The following is a 14,468-nucleotide window of genomic DNA, read 5'->3' as shown; positions in this document are numbered from 1 at the left end:
ACGAAGTTCTACTAAAATCACCATCTTCGAGTGCGTCACGAACACGCCAAACTTGCGTTAGGCGCACTTCCAAAAATGACCGCACTAACGCCTACCGCCAAAACATGGCCCCTTGTAACGTATATCTCCGCTCACACACATAGAGAAGGAGAGAAATAAGCATCATAATGATACTAAAAAAAAAAAAAAGGCGGGGGAACCGTAACCACTGCATCCTCCCTCTTCAACAGCCGTGGACGTCCGAGTTCCATTTACTCTCGGGTAGTTTCTATTTTTAGTCTTCAAGGCTATAGGAAGTCGGAAACACTCATACATCATCAGCCATCCCTGGCAGGGCACAGAGAAAAGCGGAGTAGACTAGCAAAAAGAGCGGGGGAAAAAAAAGTACACAAGAAAGACGTCTACTCTTGGTATTCTTGATTACTTCTTAAAGACAACGGCCGACGACACACCACATGTCCCCCCTAGTGGTCTGACGACATACTAAAGGCCACATTGATGGTGATGGCCATGCAGCTGATGCTCACTTCGTGTCTTCTGTAACAGTCTTCATTCTTTCTCCTTTTTTTTTTTTTGTACATATACACATTTTCACACTTGTGCCGTTAGATCTGTAAATGTTTGTTGCTTCGAATGTTTGCACCAGACGCGGCACACTTCGTCAGATCACAGTTTGAGTGGAAACCTCTTTTTGTCATTGCACGAACAAGTTCCCCCTTATGTCCTCCGTTGTGTTTCGTGTGTGTTTGTGTTCTCAAAGTCAAGAAGGGCTGCAAATGCAGAAGGGGAAACAGACGGTCACAACCGTGTTTCCAATGGAAGTTTGAGAGTCGGACTTTTCTTTCTCGCATCTTCCAGCGAGAGGTTGGGAGTAGAAACGATTTGTGCCGGAGGTGACAAAGGAGAACGTTCTTTCGCTCTTTCCCCCCTAAAACAGGAATAAAAAAAAAAGCATTGTAGTTCGGAACTCTTTGTTAGACTAGCTCTCGCCATTTATGTTTTGGTGAGCGATGGTCTGCGATTTCAAAGAGGTTATGAGATACATGGTAGCGAATAGAGCGATTGTGGCACTGTAAGCAGAGTTTTCTTTCAGAGCCTACGGGTTCATGAGGGCTCTTCCGCGACACCATTTATAACGTCCTCATAAGATATCCTTGAAGGAGCTATCGTGAGTACAGCGTTCCTTTTATAACTGCTTCGGTGGTACAAGTTATGCTGCGTTGTCTGTCGCGTTTGAAGGTAATCACATTGAGCGTACTGCAATATTGAGCGAGAAGGTGTAGAGCGGTTGGTGCATGGAAACACGATGAGACAACGCAACGGGGACACGGACAAAAAAAAGAAAAAAAGAAAACGTAGGAGACTGCAAAGGACGTGTTTCCGTCGCTTTGCCTCATCACGTTTCAATAACATGTAAATTTAAATTAAATAGCATTTCAATGCAAAACTAGTCCGTTCGGTCAAATATCTGGGAACTACGTTAAATTCAAAGCTGACGTGGTCCGACCACATTGAGTCAATTCCTTCAAAAGCCTTAAAGTAGTATGGATATTTAAAGCGATTCTTAAAAAGCTTCTACAATGGAAACCAAACTACTAACGTATAAAACCTTAGTACGACCGATTTTGGAATATACTTGTGAAGTTTGCTATCCTTATCATATAACAAATATATATAAACTCGAGGGTGTTCAAAGCAAGGCCATTCGCTTCATACTACCTATAGGTACGATCATTTTTTTCCTCCTCGTTCGGCTCTTCCACTTCTGGAACATACACCGTTATGTACCAGAGGCGTCGGGCACTTCGTCTGAGCACTTTTCACTCCATAGTTAATCGTGTGTTAAAAATGCCATTCGAGAACTATCTGTCCTTTGCTGCTGTTTCATCCCTGAGAAGTGCTCACAGTTGGAATCTTGTACAGTATACATGTCGTGTTGACTGTTTCAAGTTTAGTTTTTTTTTCCACGGTGCGTTAATGAGTGGAATGCCATGGGTGGTAATGTTCGTCAGTTGTGTTCTATACAGTTCTGTGATTCACTCCTGCTGTAGCCTCGACTGAGGCTGCAGTATATTCAAACAAATAAATAAATAAATAGAGAGATATCTTCTCGAAAAGTGTTCGGTCACTTGACACCTCCATCGCTCGCCCACAGCTAGTATTCTGAATTCAGAACACCAAGTACGGCGTGAATCGCATGATGTGCTTTGTCATTTCATGTCTCAAAACTGTTCCTCTCTCCAAGCACTGCGTCATACTAGACGTGCAATCCTTACAGACTGGGTCCCCTCCTCAGGCTTCTCAGCGCGCAAATTTCTGCAAGCTCCCCCCCCCCTGGGCGAGAACCAGTGAAACTTAACAAATCAAATTAAAATAAACGTAACCGAGACAAATCCAATTGTTTCGCACAACAAGGTCACCTAACATTATCGCATTAGGGAATCCCCTCTGCGAGGGTCGCGCTGTGGGGTCGTGTTGGGGGCGTACCAGTCTGCCAGCTCCGATTGCGGGTAGGTTGCTGTGAAACGGATAAGGGATTGTACAAGTTATTAACTGATTTTCTTACACACATTCTTTATATGTTGTAACTAGGGCCGTGCGCTCGTCAACATTATTGGGTTCAAGGTTAATATTTGGCCCGTGGTTAATGTGGCCATACCAAGATGTGGCCAAGACGCACTAGAGAAACAACGGCGAGATTTTTATCGAGAAAGAATGGACCTCCCAAACTACATTCAGAATGGCCCGTTCGATTCAGTCGGAAGACGGCATGGTTCCCACAATTCCTTGTCTCCTCCAGACACTCGACTGGGTTCCTCGTAGCGCGGTGCCCGTCGCTGCTTCCTACTTCGCTACCTTTGTTTGTTTTGTATTTCTTTTCAGAATAAGCGGATGGAGTGAGAGTAAAGAGAGAGAGAAAAAAAGTTAGATTAGCCCGTCTGATTAAACAACAGCAGCGGCAAATATATGTAGTGATGATCAGTGAGGAAATCTGAGCAAAGCCATGGCAAGAAAATTGTCTATTATGTTTGCGCCTACTATTGCTAAAGCCTATAAATATGGTTGCATGTCTCTGTTCAGTGTGTGCATCTGTGCAAAACACGGAACACATCCTCATGCACTGCACAAGATATGCATCCCAAAGGGCTACATTGAAGTCTGCGTTATAGACCGCTTGGACAATAAAACCTTCGATATAGTCAAGATGCTGGGTGTATGGGGACCCAAGAGGAGAGATGCAGCGTTATCAGCACTTGTCAACTTCATATAGTGAGCAGTGATATCGAATCTGTATTTAGGACTGCGTTCGAGTTCCTCTCATAGGTTCTCGCAATTCCTTTCGCAGGGGATGCAACAACCACTTTATTTTCAGAAGGAGAGTGGGGAGGTTAATCGCAAGAGCGTATTTATATTGCGCGCATTTCGGGTGAAACACCGAGGATACAATGCATTTTGTTCCTTTTGCACTCAGTTTTCAAAGGCGTAATGCCTTGAGTTGTGCACATGTTCACTGTTTACGTTCTGTTTTTTCTGTTTTTTTTCTGTTCTTTCTTCCTCTTATTTCTATACCAGTTCTGCAGGGGATGCAGCGACGCATGTGCACATACAGTTCAGTGACCGGAAGGGGTGATGTTTTTCTCTTTTTATCTTCATTTTTCTTTTTCCTTTGTGTGGGGTTCGTTTTCCGTTTATGGGAGCAGCAGAATTCGTCAGGAGACGAATTCAATTTCTGCCTTTTTTTTTTTGCATTCAAACTCTCTGTGGTCAACAGGAACTGATAGATCCACGAGGTGACATGCGCCAGCGCGTAACACGGCTGAATCCAGTGGGAAAGAAAGAGGAAGTTGTACTTTGCATTTTCCGTGTAATCTAATCTAAAAGGGACGTTTTGGGAGCCTGTAGCCAAACGACAGTGGAGGACTTGCTGTGTACTAGAGGGGAACCTAAAGTGTGCGCCTCATACCCATTGCTAGAGGACATACAAAGAACAGAAAGGCTTCAAAGAAACGTTAGACTTTGCTACAGGAGCTGCACCTCTTTCAGGGCCAAACTAAAGGAAGGATTGGCGCATCTACACAATAACACATACATCCCAACCCACAACTAAACTGAATAATTATAGCAACGCACGCCAGCGCTTTTAGACTTCCTTTTGTGCGCCACAGCAGCGACGCGGTTCTCAGGTTCAAAAGAAGGTGACTGTAAGCCTCCGAGCTGATTAAATAGTTACCTTCGCAGACTTTCCCCTCGCTTAGAGCTTCATGAATAGTAATGCGAGAGCAGACCTCACTTTGTAACAGTGGGATGACATTCAACCTCGTCGTTGAAGAAGAAATGCATATTTCACTGCTTAGTGAAATATTTAAGGAGCAACACGGTCTTCCAGCGTCTTGGGGCTTGTTTTTCGAATTTGAAAGTGGCTACGTTGTAACAAGAATTCTCAATTGCCTACCGCAGCCGCTGTTCTATTAAACTGAAAATTGCACGAGGCATTAGAAATGCATGCTGTGCTCGCATTAGGCCGCTCAACTTAGCTATGCATGTTGTGTCCGCAATAAATGAAGGAACGTGAGTACGGCGAAGTCGGTAACGAGCGACGCGTAGGAACAGAGGACTGTACAAAGATAGTGGGATACTGTACATGTCTACGTGGTTACTCTTCTATAAACTTTAAAATAGCATGCTTGCGAGCGGAACCTTGCTCTGTGTTTCATTAGAGAGTTTTAGTAATTCGTGCGCTATCGCTTTAGCGTACGCAAGACATTAGCGTTGATGGTCATGTGCACGCCCATGATAGAAAGAAGCCTTCGCGCAGTGCGCAGAACCACCAACGCTATCTGTTGCGTACGCTACCGCCTTTGGGTGCGATGTACTAAAACTATTATTCGGTGTGGAAGTTACGCGTTGCTTGTGCAGGACGCCGGCGACGAACGCGCTGCTGTGTCATTCCAAGAGCGCTAACTACGGTTCCCTCCGAGCGAAGAGGCGGACCCGCCCAAGCAGCACAATGTACTGAATGTCGAATGCAATAGGGGTGGACGGGTAGATGGAAGGCCTTGTGAAACTAAGGAACATTGATAAAACACATATGGCCACGCCTATTGCACTCGACTTTCAGTACATTGTGCTGCTTGGGCCTTATAGCGCTCTCCCATTTTCTTTTTATTTTGATCTTGTCCCACTGACCCTCTCTCACACCGCAGCCAACCAAAATCTTCCGTAACGTACGGAAAGGAAAATTAGACTTGGGGCTTTAAGGGTCAGTAGTTCGAGAAAGGTTTGGTGCTTACTTAAGTATAGTGCTAATAGACTTCTCCCTGTTTGTAAACAAATGATGTCAATGTGTTCGACAGCGCCACCAATTTGGTAGAGATGAACTACGCTCCAAGTTAGGGGGCGAACAAGGTCGCGCACGAAAGCCACGGTCTTGAGGGGATTTACGGTGACCCCTGACAGAGGCGCGACTTTAGGTCCTACTTTTCTTTCAATAGGAGGAGCGAACAAGTGCCCATTCGTGGAACCCAGCCCTCCCCTTCCAATTTGTTTCGGTTTCAGTTTGTCTACCAGAGAAACATCATCAGGACGTTGGTTGGTAGAGGTCTATTGTACACAAACAGGTTGGTACTGTTAAAGGGTAGCATTTTCGAAATATTTTTGGAATTTCTCGTATTATTTCTACTTCATCACATAGCCAGACGTAAGAGGGACTAAAAATGATAAACGGCATAACTGGTAATAATTTGACGTAACTTCTATTCTTCACGGCAGACTGGGCAGCATTGCGAACTCACCGCATTTGACAGTCCCACTCCATCATATTGTCCAGAGCGAATCGCCGATCTCTCTCACTTCGGATAAACCCGCTAGGAAGGTTAGTGCTGAGTGACAGCGCGACATCACATAAGGTCACGACACATTTAATTAGCCCCGCAATTGAGCAATACAGCCACAGCTTCGTGACAAAAGCTTAGAATGCGATTCTCTTCTTTCCTGTACTTAGAAAACACAACTGAAGTCAATTCCTGCTGTTTGAACAGTGTGGAGCTCAACTTGTGCACCCGCACACACGCAATGTAGGACTGGTGGCAGAGTTCCAAACAGATGTTTGTCGGCATGCAATGACGCATGAAACGTTCCCATTCAACAGCATGTTACTTTAAGAGTAAAGCAGATGGGTAGGTTTGACGTTTTCCCGCAAAACACGTGAAATATTGGATCTAGTCCAAGTCGGTGCCAGGTTGTCACGACTCTGTGTCGCGACCGTCGGCCCCGGGTTACTTAGAGTCACTAAATAAGCTACGCTTCAGAGTAGCGACACTGAGCCGCCATGTTGTTTCGGATGACCTCCAGCGCCATCCATTTAGCGCTCTTCGAAGTGTCGTCTTCTTCCACTGCTGAACTTCACCTTCATCTATTTCTACTGCCAAAATAGAGGTGGGGCTGGAGGTCATCCGAAACAACATGGCGGCTCAGTGTCGCTACTCTGAAGCGTAGCTTATTTAGTGACTCTAGGGTTACTTGCTCATTGCCATTGTCGGTCACGGGCGAACGTCATCCGGCTCGTGCACGAAATCCAACAAAACTGAGAAGCACGAGAGCTTGCGGTTCCCTTTTCTGTTTTGGTTCCTCCTCCTGTCGGCCGGAGTTTTATTAAAGCCCTTTTATTAAAATCCAGTTCTGAACCTCGCTGACTCGTCAATTTGGGGAAAAGAATGCATCAAGGTGCATAGAGCCGTCACTCTCCTCTTAAAGAGCTTCTCCGTGCACGTCACTAAACTTGCAACCCTCTTTGTCAGGGAAAGAATAAAGCCTCGCGCTTAATAACAATTTAGAGCTTACCTTCGTATAGGAATGTGCGCACCGTTCGAGTCACGGCGACAGTGGCTCTATCTCTGTCTTTCCCCGCCGCATATGCGTCCTGTAAGAAAAGAACAGTTTAAAATGCGTCACGCAGGCACTGATGCACCGTAGTCACAGCGGCGAAGCGCGTAACGACGTGCAGAAAATATTCAGTGATCCATGGTGTTTTCCGCAAAATGTACAGAAAAATATTTGACAGGTTCCTTCCCCGGCATATAAGTATACATACTTTTGATATACGTCAGGAAAACGTACAACTGTTTTAGCGAGGTCATGGTGTGGAATATCTCCTTTCCCGCAGAAATGAAAGCGTAATTAACGGAGCTTATCGTGAAGAACACGCATCACTTATTATCAGAAATGCGCATTTCTAACAACGCGATAAAGGTACGTAAGATGATGATGAGTTGGGCGATTCATCGCCGAACAAGGTGCTTGTATCAACGCCGCTTTCTTGAACTCTGGTACAAATTTCGGTCAGAACTTGCGTCCCACCGATTCTGTACCCGAGGCAATAGGCGGGGCAGCAAATCAACGTCTTTGCTTGGCCATTCACCTTGCGCTGGTAGGTTGGTAGGCGCTGGTAGGCGCGACGCGAGGTTAGTTGCGAGACGTGTTGGCACTGCTTCCCTTTGTTGGTCCACCGTAGGCGACATCCGTTACTGCTCAAGCCTTCCCGTGGCACGCACAGCAATGTAACAGCCTTCATACAACACCTGGAACCCAATCTGCCGAAGGTCAGGATTGAATCGACATTCCGTACTACACCGTGTCACACGGACTCTTCCTCTACCTCCTATCTCGCCTTCCGTCACTGAGGTGAAGATTGATTGATTTTAAAAGAAAAAAATGGAGATGGTAGTCTCGAGCCACTCGGGACTGGCTACTCCAGGACGCGTTATTAATAAAAGAAAGGGAAACTACACTAACCTCGACGCTTTGAAACGCTTTGAAAGAATAAATGAGAACATCATCACCGAGCTTGTCACCAAAAGTGAAGTCTCAAGGCACTAAAAACAAAGTGTCACAATGTGTCAAACAGGTCCGTCGAGACGAGAAATTGCACAAGGGCGCGCATGGCAGGTATGAGCTGATTTGCTGGCCAGCACCCAAGAACCTTTTCGGTGGAGTATGGCCGATTATCCAGGCGAGACAGGGACGACACAAGGGTACATCGGTGTGCACTGTACCTCGGGCAGTCTTGGAGTATATGATCCACGTCCTCAACTACATCACACAGACTGCAGTTGGGGGACGGGACCATGCCGAGCTTAAACAAAAGTCGTCCACTGTATGGCACGTTGAGGCGAAGCCTGTAGATGAGCGACTGAGGTGAAGATAAAATTGTTGACACGGCAGCTTGCGTCCCTAAAACATGTTCACCCTGGCTATGATGAGTAACTTCAGTGCGGGCTTCACGGCTGCATATTTGCAAAGAGCGCGTCCACCAGAAACTGTTCACGTGCCTTCTGACACGCTAATGTGCAGTGCCTACTGATCACATCAGGCGTCCACAGCACGAAGGTGATGGATAGCACGAAATGGTCCTAGGCTTCCTACACGGGGGGGGGGGGGGGTATATTCATTAGAACAAAGAAAAAAAGAAGGAAAGGTCAGCCAAACGGCTTGCAATGGCTTGCTATGCTTGCTAACGTGGTGGTGGTGAAAGAGCTCGTTGTTACCGGCCTCACAGAGGTGGTCAGCGTCACGACTGGCCCTGGGGAAATGTGCGTCCTGGGCCGACTTCTAAGGGAACTGTGCCGACATATGTATGAAAGCGTCTGAGGAAAACCCAGGAAAAACCCCAGACAGCACAGCCGGTAACGGGATTCGAACCCGGGTACCTCCCAGGCTCGACGCTACAAAAGGTCAAAGAAGCATAAGATAGATTAAAGACAAATAGGATATGTTAAGCATAAAAAATGAAATAGAAAAAAATATTGTGAGGGTGATGTGTATGAGGGTGAGGCTGTGTATGAGGTGACGGTTGGGCACTGACGAATGAGATGACAAGACTTCGAGTTCACAGGCTCTGGATGAGACCTGCGTCACTGAGGAACGCCAAAATCCTACAGGGGCTCTCAGTGTGCGCTGTAGCGTTTGGCAACTATGGCAACCCAGTAGCTGTTGACGTCATTGAAGCCAGCCGAAACTTGTGCAACAAGAGACACTGCACTGCGTTTCAATGGGTGCCAGGGCATGTAGGCATTCCTGGCAATGAAGAGGGACAGCATTGCGAGCTCACTACATTTGATCGTCCCACTCCATCATATTGTCCAGAGCGTATCGCCGACCTCTCACTTCGGCTATACCCGCATTCAGATTATAGTGCTGAGCGACAGCACGACATCACATGAGGTCCAAGCACATTTAATTATGTTAAATAAAATATTCTGATCAGCACATTTAATTAACCCCCGCAATTCAGCAATACAGCCACAGATTCGGGACAAGAGCTTAGAGCGCGATTCTCTTCTTTTCTCTACTTAGAAAAGACAACCAAAGCCAATTCCTGCTGTTTCAACACAGTAGAGCTCAACCTAGAGTGCGACCGCATAAATGCAACGCGGGACTGGTGGCAAGACAATATTTACCGAGGTCTCCAAGTGTTGGAAGCTAGAAAGAATGCTTCTATCCGCGTGCACCTTAGCTCCCCTTCTCCTTCTGACAGTTCCTTCCATTTGTTGACGCTTCGCTTCGAGTGGTGCGTCTGTGGCTGACAGGCGATATGGCAATGGCTTTTTCTTCGCAAACACGCGCGCGTCCAGGTTGCTGCAGGAGAGCAGGAAAGTTGCCACAGAGACGCTAGTGAGGAGCAGTAATGCGCGTCTGAGAGGGTTTATATGTGCGTGAGATGGGAATGACGAGATGATGGAGGGAAGGAGAGAGAGACAGACGGGGAGGGGACATAAGTGAGCAAACGGCTGGTAAAGGACAGTTAAAGGAGTACAGAGGGCCATCAAAAAAAAAAAATTCAGATTAAGACATCTGATGAAAGTGTGTGTGTCATTATACCGAATAGCGCGAAAGGTTTTCATGTGTGCAATTTGTTTCCCAGAAAAAAAAACTCACATAAACATAGCTCCGCGCCTTCACCCTTAACTCGCCACTCCAGCTATAACGAGGATGAGGAGGTATGATGGCACGTCACCGATGACGGCATAAGGAGACTCGTTCTGGTTTGCTGGTCAGTGGGGGTCAGCGCCCTTTGTCCCTTTGCCGCCGTAAACCTGTTTTTGCCAGTTTTCCCGGAGAATTGGGGATAGAAGGAGCGGCCGAAGCATTACCGAGCAAGGAGAAAGGCTTTATCAGAACCCCGAACAGCCGAGTAGCAGACGACAGCGGAGTAGCAGACAACATTTCTCTAGGCCACTCAGCGACCGTTCTCCTTATAGCGTCAGCGCGAGGTTCCAGGCAGATCACAGGCTGGCACTGCTCTTCACCACAGTTGCGCACAGTCGCTTTTTGCGGCATATTTTAAATTCAATTTCTGCGATAATTATGACTCTGTGGTGTAAATTACTTCGCATGGTGCATCTTACTGGCCTACTTAACAGTTTGATAGGAAGAAAACTGGGTGTTAAAAATGACTTCTGTGCTACTTTAAGCAACGATGCGCTCATTCATTCTTTTTTTTTTTGCGGGTTAACGCCGCGAAGCAACTGTAAGCTTTTCGCAGCGTACATACGTGGGCAGGTGTAGAGAGGAAAGCAGGATGGAGTGAGGAAAAGGGGTGTTAGGGGTGCGTCCTGGGTTCGGCTTCAGGAGAAACTGTGCAGACATCCATTGTGAAAGTCCGCCGGAAGACCTCAGACAGCACAGTCTGTGGTAGGATTCGAACCCACTGACCTTCTAGTCTTCTGCACGCCCTTGGAGTGACCACCATCGAGTGGATGGTTGTATTCGCTCGGCCATGCCACTGGTTACGCGTTTATCGCTCACGCCACTGTTTTTTTTTTTTTTTTTTTGTGGCGGCCGTGATAAGATGCGATAGTCGAACGTTTAATCACCGGAAACTTGCATAAGTATATGTACATGATCACACGAAGAGAGAGACGATTAGTCAACAAGTCACAATTTTGCTGCATTCTCTCCCAGCCTGTTTCAACGCTGCCATGGTGAATTTCTTAAAACAGCTGACTGGGCTTGTTGGTACATGCTGCAGATTAAGAAGCACTCAAACCGTGCTGTGTTTGTGCTAAAGCGCGCTAACGGCGCGTGTTTGTCCTTGCCTGTTGAGCGCTACTTAATTTCGTGAATTTCCTCACTCATGTTTCAACTTTCGTCCCTTCATGTATTTCTTGTTGCTTTTCTTGTTGTTGTTGTTGTAGGGTGCAACAACATAGTTACTTTTCCCAGCCCGGCTAGAAATCTCATCATCTTGCTTTCCTTTACTCTTTTGTTTGAGCTTGCATGTTCTTAAGCAAGTTATCTTTAGAGTTAGGAGTGGCAGTCGCCGTGTACATTGTTTCCAATTGTCTGGCTTGTTTCTCTCGCTGCTGTGTTGCTCATCATGTCGATTAGGAATCAGAATCTATATTTTCTTAATTGTTCTCATCAACAACAGTGTAGGTTACAAAGTGGGACTTCTAGTTTGAAGCCTGTAATACAATCCCTAATTGAGAAATTTCAAAATGATTTCAAATGGCTTCAAGGAAACGGGCCCTGGAGTTCGGAAGCGTCTTTCTAGATGACTTCTATAAGCCATTCGCGTCGATAAAAATATCCCCGTGTATTATCCTGTAGGCTTTCTGATCCAGCATCAACGATGCTGGATCTTAACGTTTACTCTAACTTTAACTTAACTTTAACTTAACTTTAACTTAACTTTAACTTAACTTTAACTTAACTTTAACTTAACTTTAACTTAACTTTAACTTAACTTTAAATTAACTTTAACTTAACTTTAACTTAACTTTAACTTAACTTTAACTTAACTTTAACTTAACTTTAACTTAACTTTAACTTTACTCTTAATCCGGAAACGCCGAAACAATTCCACCGATGTCACAAACATCCAGCTTCTCACAACATGTGTCTGACGACTAACCGGTCTGCCTAAGCGTAAACGCGAACTCCGCATAGCGACTTCCGACTTGAATGAGAGATAAGCGGGCAACGCTGCAAATCCGGAAGACGACAGCCCGAAATCGAACATTTCATTAATGACCAGTAATTGCGTCGCAGCTGGGGCGATTGCGGACAGCACAGACTTCAATTAAGGCTTCCCGCGTCCACCAAATCGCACCTGCGTTCCAGGATAAGGCGCCTGGGGGAAACATACCGGTGCTGTAACGAACTGGTTTTCTGATGCTGCTCTTGCCGCATGTGTCCATCTCAATTCACTGGAGATGGTTTGGCGGACTGGTATGCGGTAGCAGCGGAGAGCGCGTGGAGTGGTAGTCCAGGACGACCGAGGGAAGGAAAATGGGGCGATTTTGTTCGAGAGTTTTAATGACGTTCATGTCAGGGATTCAGACGCTGGGGATGGATATTAGTGTCACTGTGGTTGAAGAGATGGCTCGGTACGGAGACATAGAAAGCGGTTGTTGAACATGGAGGAGGATGCAAACTAGCTGGTGTGAACTTGAACTTGTAGACCAACGTGTATTTCTTCTTATCTTTCGCTATACTTGCCAATTCTTGCCTGTTGTCCCGTTTCGTCCACGTGTTCGTGAACCTTCCATTTTTCTGTAACCGGTCTGTAGCCTAGATCACAACGTTCACATAATCCCCTCCACACTCTAACAAAGCAGCCATTCACTCCGGCCGTAGAAGCCCGTACGGAACCTTTCTTCCCTCCGGGCTGTTGACCCACAATTCGCATGGACCTTTAAACACGTCACACCTATCCCTTTAAATACCATGCCAATGATGAGGACGGTGCCCAGAAGAAGAACAGTCTCTATTCGAAATATCGGCGGCTTCCGTCCTGAGGCAACTCCCTTCCTACATCTCTACCGGTTCGCTGGATTTCTACCCATCAACGTGTATTTCAGTCTGAGGAAGGTGAAACAAGGAAAAACACGGGAGTACGAAAGAAACAGGACGGAGTCAAACGGCCTGTCTGACTGCTTCGTACTCCAGTGTCTTCCTTTCTTTCACTTTACTCGGACTCGAGGATATGTTGCCCCTTTCAAGCTGTTGTTCTTTCAGGCACATTGAGCGCGGTGAAAGAAACGTTCTGTATCGTTGCCCTCGTGCTGCGACCGCTGCACTAGTCGTCGACGCATCGAGAACCATGCCGTGGTACGACAAAAGGTGCAAGACAAAACTTTATAACTTCCCTATTGCAGTATGAACGCAGGAGGAGAAAACACGCCAGCTGCTTCATACCTGGCGAGGGTAATACTTTCTGAGTGTGAGAAGGAACGGGAAAGGAAAAGATGGAACGAAATGGACAGTGTCTGGTTGATGTGCTTAGACCAGAACGATCAGCACAGCCTCATGCACATTGTGTACTGGTTTTCCATGCACCTTACCATGCACTTGTTTTCCACGCTTGCTTCATGTTTTCACGCTTCTGTCCACTTTCGTCTTCGTCTCATGTACCCAAAAGCCGGAGTACGGATTTCGAAAGAAGAACTGATGTTTATTTCTGGATGCTCGTGGACAAAAAGTTTAATGGCAGATATTGAGTAACGTTTAAGGAACAACAGGGTGGGGAAATAAAGCAAATCAGTAAATTAAGGATATAGGGAGTGGTAGGCTAAAAGATAAGGAAGACGGGCTCACTAATTTTGTGACTCATCTAATCAGTCAACAATACAAAATAGGAACAAGAGGGTGTAAAAATCTGCATTAGGAGTAATTCACAAGTAATCACTTTCTCAGCAATTAACCCTTGTGTCTTCGTGTTGTGTCTGTCCTTTCGTGTTCCCTAGTCTCGGGGTTTTACATTATGAATTAATTCGTAACTGTAATAATAAATCTTTCTCAGAAAGGAACACAGTCCGCGAAAGGTAGTGAAAACAAACAAACAAATGGAGACACAAACAGGGAATTCTAATATAGTTGTAACTAGATGCTGTCTAGTTAATTTTCTTTAGAATTACACGTTTTTCTCTATAATTTCAGAAACGAGTCGCATCTTCTTCCGCTACCTATCGTCGAATACTATTCACCATGAAAGTTGCTCTCCGAAAGAGGGTTTTTAATTATAGTTGATGTTTAATTGTCCAGAAGCTATTATAACTAAATTACTTCGCAAGACTAGCATCAAACTTATCAGCGCATAAAATGAAAGTAACTTGAAAAGGAGAACACGTGGAATGTAACATTTTGTTGTTTCTTTTCTCGCATAATGCAACCAAACAACGAGGCGTTCTAAATACAGCGCTGTGTCGCTGCTCTTTACTGTACAGTATTCCATCTCGGCATATTGGCTTCATCACTTGTCGTAGCAACCAGTCCGCCGTTCAAACGATGGACAAAGAAGCATGGGCACAGAATGGTCAACCATCCCGAATTGCTATTCACTTGGTAGAGTGTCTTCCTCATGCGCTTTCTAGACTTTTCGCGCCAAAGTGGTTAGGCGGACCGTCGAGCGTGAATAATTAATGAGCGCCTCGCACCAATGGAGACTCAACTGGACGGGGGAAATGGAA

The 14,468-nt window shown here is 45.8% G+C and overlaps 2 protein-coding genes across 4 annotated transcripts in view; one reads left to right on the top strand and one right to left on the bottom strand.

The window, feature by feature from the left end:
• The window catches only part of LOC135393817 (nucleobindin-2-like), a 420,933-nt gene that overhangs the window by 330,746 nt on the left and 75,719 nt on the right, over positions 1-14,468 (bottom strand). For both annotated transcript variants that reach the window (XM_064624097.1, XM_064624096.1), the window contains exon 2: positions 6,841-6,919. The gene's annotated coding sequence lies outside the window, so the exon portion shown is untranslated. The remainder of the gene's footprint in view (positions 1-6,840; positions 6,920-14,468) is intronic.
• The window catches only part of LOC135393816 (cell adhesion molecule Dscam1-like), a 308,169-nt gene that overhangs the window by 220,192 nt on the left and 73,509 nt on the right, over positions 1-14,468 (top strand). The window lies entirely within an intron of this gene.

This window comes from Ornithodoros turicata, chromosome 5 (genome assembly GCF_037126465.1).
Source record: "Ornithodoros turicata isolate Travis chromosome 5, ASM3712646v1, whole genome shotgun sequence".
In the NCBI taxonomy this organism is placed as follows: domain Eukaryota; kingdom Metazoa; phylum Arthropoda; class Arachnida; order Ixodida; family Argasidae; genus Ornithodoros; species Ornithodoros turicata.
Note: the sequence above shows the minus strand (reverse complement) of the source record. Positions and strands in the feature narration are given on the sequence as shown.